The following is an 8925-nucleotide window of genomic DNA, read 5'->3' as shown; positions in this document are numbered from 1 at the left end:
GGCTTCCTTCTCCCACACCTTTTAGCCTTCTAGATCTTTGAAAAAAAATGAAAGCTAAAATCAAATGGAAAGAAGAGAAATTGGGTCATCTTTTCCGAGAGAGGCCGCCTTCTCTCAAGCCTGCAGTCTTCTACTTCTAGTCGACTTATCTATGACGGGCTTCCCTCTGTTGTTATTTTTGATCGCTCTTCTACGCTTCGCCCTAGTTAGTAATAATTGAAAAACGAAGTTTCCTTTCATTACAGTCAAGTGGATTTCTGCTCGTTCATTAAGATTGAAAACAAAAACTTTTCAATAAATCAGAAAAAAGAATAAATATGGAAATAGTGAATCAAGATCTAGATAAATCCGTATCTTTATCTCTTTCCACGGAGATACCTATCTATATTGAGAGATATCTATATATGAATCGTCGTAGAATATCCTCTATCCGGATAGATATGTCCAGATGAGTGACTACGCCGATCTTTATATGTTTCGGCCACGTTCCTTTCTGCTCTGAAGAAGATGGTTTGGATCTTTCAATTTATGTCGTGAGGTATGTGACCTATGTTAGGTCCATAAGATACCACAAATTTGGTGTTCTATGATTCACTTCTGAATAATGAGTAGGTAGTTCAATCCTTTTTATTTTGATCTATATAGTAAATTAATGGGAGGGGGGTTGAGGAGGAATAGGTCGAATTACTATATAAAGAAGAGTTGTAAACTATAGGACTTCTTTTCAAGTAGGAATATTTTGATTTTTCTCGTTCCTTCTCTTCGATAAAAATAGGGTTTTGAAATGATATAAATACCTCTTCATTTTGTTGTGCTCAACGAAACAACTGCCTAAGTCTAATTTTTCAGATCCAAACTTCTTTGTTCTTTCTAAGTCTTCTTCTTGCATAGAAGAATAAAACTGTAGCAAAAACTGGGATTTTAGTAGTACACGGCATTGCCTCTTAGTTTTGAGTAGGCGGAAGCATTATGTTTTGGTTCTTCTCCATGGTTGATCAAGGAATTTTCCTAATATTTTCTCAACTGAGATTTCGATATAGACGGATTTTTTTATTTCTTCACCACGGGTTCTCGCATCATTTTGTGAAAATATATTATATCACCGTGGGAGACTTTAAAATGAGTAATGTTAAACATTCCATTATTCAGAAAAACCCTTCGATGACGTATCGACTGCCTTTGTTGAGGAGTAATTTCACAAAAATAATGACGAACCGTGAAGTTTGTGATTGGATGAAACTGTTAATATTTTCTCAAGAATAATTTTTTCTCTTAATATATTTCTTCTTGTTCCTCAATCATTCGAGAATAGGGCTTGTATTATTGTAAGTACTCTATGCCAAACATTTCCTTAAAGTACACGACAAGTTTTACATCTTAATGCAGGCAAGGCATATCTCATATAATCAGTCTTTTTGGCCACATCGCTTATAAAGGGGATCGAACCCCCTCAACTACTGGAGCGTAGATGTATTATGTACTTCATCCATCCAGCAACTTCTTAGGAGTAGGTTTTGGCTTGCCCCCCTCCCTACAGTCAAATGGATGAACGCCCCTTTCTTCTTTTTATTCAGATAGGTTTTGAACAATTTCCCCTTTTAATATAATAATGAGGTACGATTCAAAAGCTCTTTCTTCAGCTGGTGCGTAGGAGCGCACTTTCGTTTCCCCCCTAACCTTAACAAAGGGCTTTCATGAATAGGGATTTCCTGCCAGCAATCTTCTCTCCCTATCTTTTCACTTCGTTCCAGAAATCTTATCTCACCGGGACGGGCAAAGGGGAAGGAAGGGATAGGCGGTCCGTGAACAAAAACGAGAGAGGGCTTGTACCTGCCCCCCCTCTAACTCTTCCCTAGGCCTATTTGCTCACCCGAGATGCAGAACTCTTTTTTCTTTTTTAAATGAATAGATAGATCCATGATACAGTCCAAAATATTGTAAAGGTAAATAGACTCTTTTCACCCACTTTTTGATGTGTACCTGAGGATCTATGTTAATGTGTTTAAAAGGGGATGTTAGCCTTTTTTTAACAAATAGACCTACGACACTGAATAATATATGTTCTTACCCGCAAGCATAAGTAGATCGATTCATAGTTGGTCAATCCCCCACGGCAGGGCTTCTAGTTTTTCATGATTTTGTCTCCCCCTTTGCTTATGCGAGTTTTACCTGGCTTTTACTCTGCTTGCTTCTGACTCCTGATGAGCCCTTACTTTTTCGTAGGGTCGATGTGCATGGGAGCCTCAGCTCATACATAGGTTTACCGAAATAACCTCTTCTCATCCACATTTTCTATTCAAAAGGAGAACAGCCCTTAAAGAAGGCCATAAAAGGGTTTTTCTTTATATATTACATAAGACCTAAAGTAGGTAGCCCCGAAATCTGCACACAGTAGAGAGGGTTTTGGCTTTCCCCTTTCTATCTTAGTAGTCAAACCTAAACTTCCTAATTTCAAAACACAACGCTAACACCCTACCTATGGTAAGGGGCCTTTTCAATTGAATATCTCACATGATTTCGGACGGTCAAATTGAAAGACTCTTTGTTATCTCTTAGTTCCTCCTTGACTTCTCAAATTGAACTAAGACTGTCCAACTAAAGTTTAGCCGGAGGAGCTCTTTTTTGTATTGGAAGTGTTTTCAAATAGCAATCCATTGCATCGGTAATAATACTTAGAGTAAACTAATGATTCAAGCACCTTATAGAAGGAAGTTCAGCTTGATAAATCGATAAGATGTATTGACAGAGCAAAACCACTCTTTCAAAGATGAGATCAATCCTAACCTATTCTCCTTAGCCTAACAGGCTATTCTTGGAAGTTAATTATCCATAAAGTCTCCTTACTATACTAACATCCTATCATCGCTTTCAGATAAAATTAGACTACTTATTAGACCAACTATCTCATGCTCTCTCTCTCAAACCCAGCCAAAGGAGCACATCTAGTTGAAAGACTCTATTCTTATTTAGAATTGAAAGATCTTTCAGTTCGTAAAAGGTTAAGCTTAACAACTTTATCCTTAATTAATAGGTTGAGACTTTTAGAAAACCCTCATGCTTTTTCTGGAGACAGAGATCTTACTGCTACCTCCGAGTCTGACAATCTAGTTTTCTAAGCTTTTAGCTTTTAGAATCCCCTTTCTCTATGATCCTTCGGGCGTTCTTTATCCTATTCAAATTAAATTTATCTTTCTTTTATTTGATATATCTTTATTCTAAAGAAAGGTGGATCTATAGGGAAAGGATAAATATACAGTATTAATAAAAAGATAGTTTGATTTTCTTGTTTGCACATGTGTATTGTCTAATCTATGAGAATCAAGCTTTTCCCCTTCAATAAGCACATATAGGGAAGTGGGACATCGGCAATTGAGAGGACTCCAATTGTCTTTCTTTTATTAATAGGAGTTTCTTGTTGCCGCGTCCCTTGGTATCGAGACCCCCGATAATCTCCTGCAGGGCGCACAAGGCAATGTCCTTAGTCTTACCTCATGGAATTTCTGCTTTCTTGTAGCCTTGGCAGTGCTTTCCTTCCTCTACAGAGAAAATACAGAATTAGGATATTTCCGTGCTTTTTGTCAGTCGTGTATTCCCCCATATGTATTCTATAAAAACGAGAGGCCTGGCTCCACGGTAACATTTTTTAAGATATTCAACCTTCCAAGGACGTTTTCTCGATACTTTTTCCCTCATCCCTTTTGGTTTGGGGATGACAAGTACTTTGTCTCGTGTAGGACACCAGTGATCTCTACATTCACCTATGTAATTTCTAAATCTTCTTTCAAGAAGATCCGTTTTCTAATAGAGAGGTGAGTAAAAAAAAATAAGAAGCATCATGCGTCATGCTTTTGTAGACCTGCTAGTATACATTAAAGAAACTGTCTTCCTCAATTAAACTAGCTTCCTCATCTTCTGTTCCTTCCAACAACTTCACTCCAGAGGAATCAGATATTCTTAAGAGAGAAGATAAGATTCTTATTATTGAATTTCCAATGTTTGCACATTATAGCTGATTCACAATATTTTTTATGCTCAATCTTTCCGTTTTCCTTTATTAGTCTAAAAGGAAAGCGAAGTGACTATCCGATGATAGTCATGAACGCTTGGAGGTATGAAGTTAAGAGAATGTTACTGTCTGAAGGAGCTTAACTTCTTAAAGGACTCTTAATAAAGAATGCTTTTTTTTAATAGAGCAAGCCTTTCAAGTAGGTCTTGGAATAAGGCAGGCGATTCGATCGAAAGACAAAGAAGATAGACGAGAAGATAAGAGGCGAAGGACTTTTTGAAATCCGATCAGTGTAGGCATGATATAAAATTTTCTTTGTCCTTTCTTAAGAAACCCCGTATGCTCTTTGTCCAAATCCCCAAGCTTCCGGTTACCTTTGCGAATCTCCGGCGCCTGCTTTTGTGCTATTATTACTTACGACGTCTCTTCTCTTATGCGATTCCTGTCTAGTTGTAGTTTCTCTAAGGACCGGAATAGGACGTTTTAGCTTTTCCGGGTATTCAACATAACGAATAATCATTATTGGAAAAATGTCAAAATAAAAAAAAAATTATCGGTATTGATGGGAGCCAATACAAAGCTAACAAGCTTTCTTAAACGAGAACCCTGATCTAGATACGGTAGGATCAATTGAGTTAGCAAATCTGATATGTGTGCAAGAATCCCTTTCCTATTATTTTGGAATTCGGCACTAATTAAATAAAACATAACCAACAAAAATGTTTTCTTCCTTAGGTGACAATTCTCCACTCATGTCCTTCCAGAGTTGCGTAAGTGATCTTCAAGGGCATCTGCATGATCTATTCTTCCTAGCGCCCCTCAATAAAAATCTATAACTATTGTTGCTTGTGCAGAAGTAACTAGAGAACATCAAATTGCAATTAAAAAGTTGTCAACTAAATAAAGATCGGAAGTCCATGGAAGGGCAAATATTAAAAACAAAAGATACCCTTCTCAAAAGGGCCATAAATTAAAGACCCAGTCAAGGATAGAGTTGAGAATGAAATTAAAATTGATCAACTATGTAGGATTACTAATAAGTTTTGTAAGGGTATAGTTTATTTAATTTAGTGAAATTAGGCTAGTAGTCTTTCTGAATGTGATAGTTGAGAACTGTGATTCTTCACTTGATCAATTCTTGCCATCACGCTCTAGCTTTAGCATCTGCCAAGAACATCTAAGCGAAAAATAGAAAAAAGTTCCTGGATTTCAATTGGATAGCCTTTTTCTCTGTTGTAGGTACAATTGGATACCGTAGCCCAGACCCAGCTGAAAAACGTGGGCAACTTTTGTTAATAGTTCCGCTCGAGTGGAATGGTTGTTAGTACTCTCTTTCATATCCTCCTCCTGTTGGTGACTCACCTCTTCCTTTCTATTTAGAAAGTTGAACAGAATTAGCAGCGTATAGGCATTCAGTTAGCTTTAAAACGGACTCGTAGTTAGAAATCGCTTCCTCTACAACTATCTTAAGAATGTCCTATATCTCTACTAAACGCTTTAAATGAGCTAGAACGCTTCTATTTAAGAAGAAAAATTGGAGTTATAGTAGTTTAAGCTATTCAATTCGAATGAGTGACCTCACTTTGTTTCTGTACTACGATATGCCCCAAATAAGAAAAAGAAAGTGCAACATATCAAAGAGCAATGACACTAATTATCAGTGACCTCGTACATAACATATGCGATCCTTACGTGGATGATTTGTTAGTCATTTCAACAGAAACAACCGACCACATCAAAAATTTATGCAAGGTCTTCAAAAGGTAAAGAAAACATCAATTGAAGATGAACCCGAAAATATGCATTCGGGATGTGGTGGAGGACATAAATAAGTAGGGAAATAGCATAGCTATTATTGACCTAACCCCTATTCCATTATTTAAGCCTACTCTTTCTTCAAGATACGAAACGAGCAACTGAAAACAGTTTTCCCTATTGTATTTTTCATAGAGTAATCTACAGGGCAAAGAATCATACCTTTACTTTGAGAGGGGTAGCGGTAACACGCTCTTCTATACTCATAGGTTGACTCACCTATGCATCCCGACTAAGGTCTCACAAACGTACTTCCCTTATGCATCCAACTGCTTCACTAATATTAATAGGTTATAGAAAAGGGTAGGTTTGTTATATACTCTTACGTGCCTTCCTTCTTCGAACCATTTTGTATGTATTGCCCCCTAACTAAAGATCAGATCCACCAGACAAGAAACTTAATTCCGTACTGCTGTTAAGTCGTCGAACTTATCCACTAAGGCATTCGTGGAATTTATGTGGATTTCATTGGGGGAATCTACCAAAGCTAGGCAGATAGATACACTCCTTTCTCGTTGCTAAGGGAGAGCAAGAAAAAAAATCAAACGATTGTCTTTTAACTATCGCTTTCTTTTGGGTATGCAGGTACTAAGAGCGCTCTCACTACCAACCAGCGGACATCATTTAGCTGGGTCTTGCCGGTATCAACAACAAAGAAGAAACAACTAGAAACAACAACTAACTATGTCTCTTGGCCCAGACAACGTCCTAGGATTATGGAGATCGTAGCAACATAGAATGCCTAGACAAAGTTTTTCTTCCTAGGTTGTAGTAATTTAATCGAGAGGTCATTCAGACCCTTGTTCCCCGAATATGGGGAATATGTTTTCATAAAATCTTGCTTAAATCTGACCTAGCTGGTGAGCAATCCCAGTTCGTTACAGAGAACAATACAGTAATAGAGCGTACTTTTGTTCGCTTTTTCACCACAAAGCACGGAAGTTTAAGGATAACTGTATCGGTGGATATCTAAGAAAACCTCAATTCGATCCGCTCCCCAACTAGGAGGCATCTGCCTCATCCCGATCATAAGGAGAGAGTCACTATGATGGGGGTACTTTTTATTCCCTTAAGGAAAAAATGAAATGCATAATGGACCATCCTTTTTTTGCGGCATGCTCCTCATATTTACGGATTCGCAGGGGGACTCAGACCCCACTTCGTTGATCTATAATGGCAAAGGCTTGCGAAACCATGTAGGGCCTTTTCCTTTTATTTTTAATAACCATTCTCATTATCTTTAATAGTAAAGTAGGCAAACCTGTAAGTCCTTAGTAGTGTTGACAAAGAAGAAGAAGTGCGTTAAAAGAAAGCGAATCTTTCAATTATTCTTATAGATTCTATTATATAATAATTGAAAATAGAAAGAAATTTCATATTCCTATATATAGGCCATCTTGACAAGAAACTCTTCCTCTTGATATGAGGTGCAAAGAGAAAGCTTTCTTTTTTATGACTTCCACTTATCGATCCCGGCCCAGAAAAGTTACCGACCAGGGCAGGGCTCTATTGATAAATGAATGTAAGGGTTTATGAGCCCTAAGTCACGTCCCGACACGTCATAGTTATATTTTGCATCCGGATAGAGGCGGAAGGATCTAGAGCTATGGAGAGGTTCGCGGATAATTCTATAACCTTCAAGATTTATCAAGAAGACTAGAGAGTTCCTTAGAATTCTCTAGAATAATTTAGATATTACTTGAAAAAAGATTTAGCAGATTCTAGAAAGTGTAGACTTTTCTAGAATAGGGACCAAAGTGTAAATAACTTAGGAACTTGTAGTTAATTTTTATTTACACTTTATCTCTAGGTAGTAGAATAAATAGGGGGGCTCTCATTTGAAAACCAACCAAGCAAAGTTGTAAGCAATTCTTCCAAGCTATACAAAAGTCTTCTTCAAAAGCTCTCTTTTTTTTCTTTCTAAGTTTTACAAAGAATTTTCTTAGCGTTTCGAGTCTTAAAGGCTTACTTGAACTTACAAGATTGTGAAACATTTGAGAGTAAGTTGTCAAGTGCCGCACGGAGTCTTAGAAAGTACTCTAAGTCCGTGACAAAGTAGTATCAAAGCAGGTTTAATGCTGAGGAAATTGCTACTGAAGGAGACATAAATGGCACTAGCACCACCAACATCAGTCTGGATGGTGGTAAGAAGAACCGAAAGGGGAAGAAACATCAAAAAGGTAATGAGGAGGTGCTACCCGAACTCACACCTAGCGAGGCGCTAACATCTCATCCACCCTCGACTGCTGAGGTAAGTGATGAAGAAATGGGTGAAGATGCCATAGAAGCCACCGCAGGAGAAGAATGGGTTGCAAGGGTTGAAGTTGCAAGACAGCCGTCGAGATCTTAGGCCAGCGCATGAACGTGGCGGACGGCAAGTTCAAGACCCTTGAGAAATTCTCCGTTGAGGAGACCGAGATCATCCATAAGAAGTTCGAAGGTCGCCAGCAGGCCAGGCCAAGTTTTTAGATGAAAGAGGCCATCACTTCCTTGGAGTTTCGGCTCATGGATGTTTTTCACACAAACGAGACAATCACTTCCTTTGAGCGTAAGCTTACGGAAGCGCTTAGCACTATCAAGACCCTGAAGGCCAATGTAAAAGCACACAAGGGAGGCGTGGAAGTTGGACGATCTGCAACACATGACCGTGATAGATAGGCCAGGTTCGAGGATCCCAAGCCACCTATATTTAAGGGCGTCCGTGATGCGCAAGAGGTGGAGAATTTCTTATGGCAGTAGGAGAATTACTTCAATTGTAATAAAGAAAAAAACGACGAAAATAAGATCAACAGAGCTGTGTTGTATCTTACGGAGATGGCCATGCTATGGTGGAGGCGTAAAGAGTCAGAAATAGGGAAGGGGCGTTGCACCATCAACGCATGGGAGCAATTTTACGAGGAGTTCAAGAAAACATTCTTCCCTAACAACGTCATCTATAAGGCTAAGCGCAAGCTTATGGAACTGAATCAAACGGGTAGCATACGCGCATATATACAGGAGTTCACCACCCTTATGCTTCAGATTCCCAACCTCACGGATGAAGATATGTTGTTCCACTTCATGGATGGGCTGCAAAGTTGGGATAGGACAGAGTTGGAACACTG

The 8925-nt window shown here is 38.5% G+C and overlaps 2 pseudogenes; one reads left to right on the top strand and one right to left on the bottom strand.

Annotated features, from left to right (window-relative positions):
- Positions 1–468: 468 nt before the first annotated feature.
- LOC114074847 lies at positions 469–1425 on the bottom strand (annotated as a pseudogene).
- A 184-nt stretch (positions 1426–1609) lies between these two features.
- On the top strand, positions 1610–8171 carry LOC114074754 (annotated as a pseudogene).
- Positions 8172–8925: the final 754 nt, after the last annotated feature.

Source organism: Solanum pennellii, chromosome 11, assembly GCF_001406875.1.
Source record: "Solanum pennellii chromosome 11, SPENNV200".
In the NCBI taxonomy this organism is placed as follows: Eukaryota; Viridiplantae; Streptophyta; class Magnoliopsida; order Solanales; family Solanaceae; genus Solanum; species Solanum pennellii.
The sequence above is the reverse complement of the archived record's forward strand: the minus strand, read 5'-3'. Positions and strand labels throughout refer to the sequence as shown.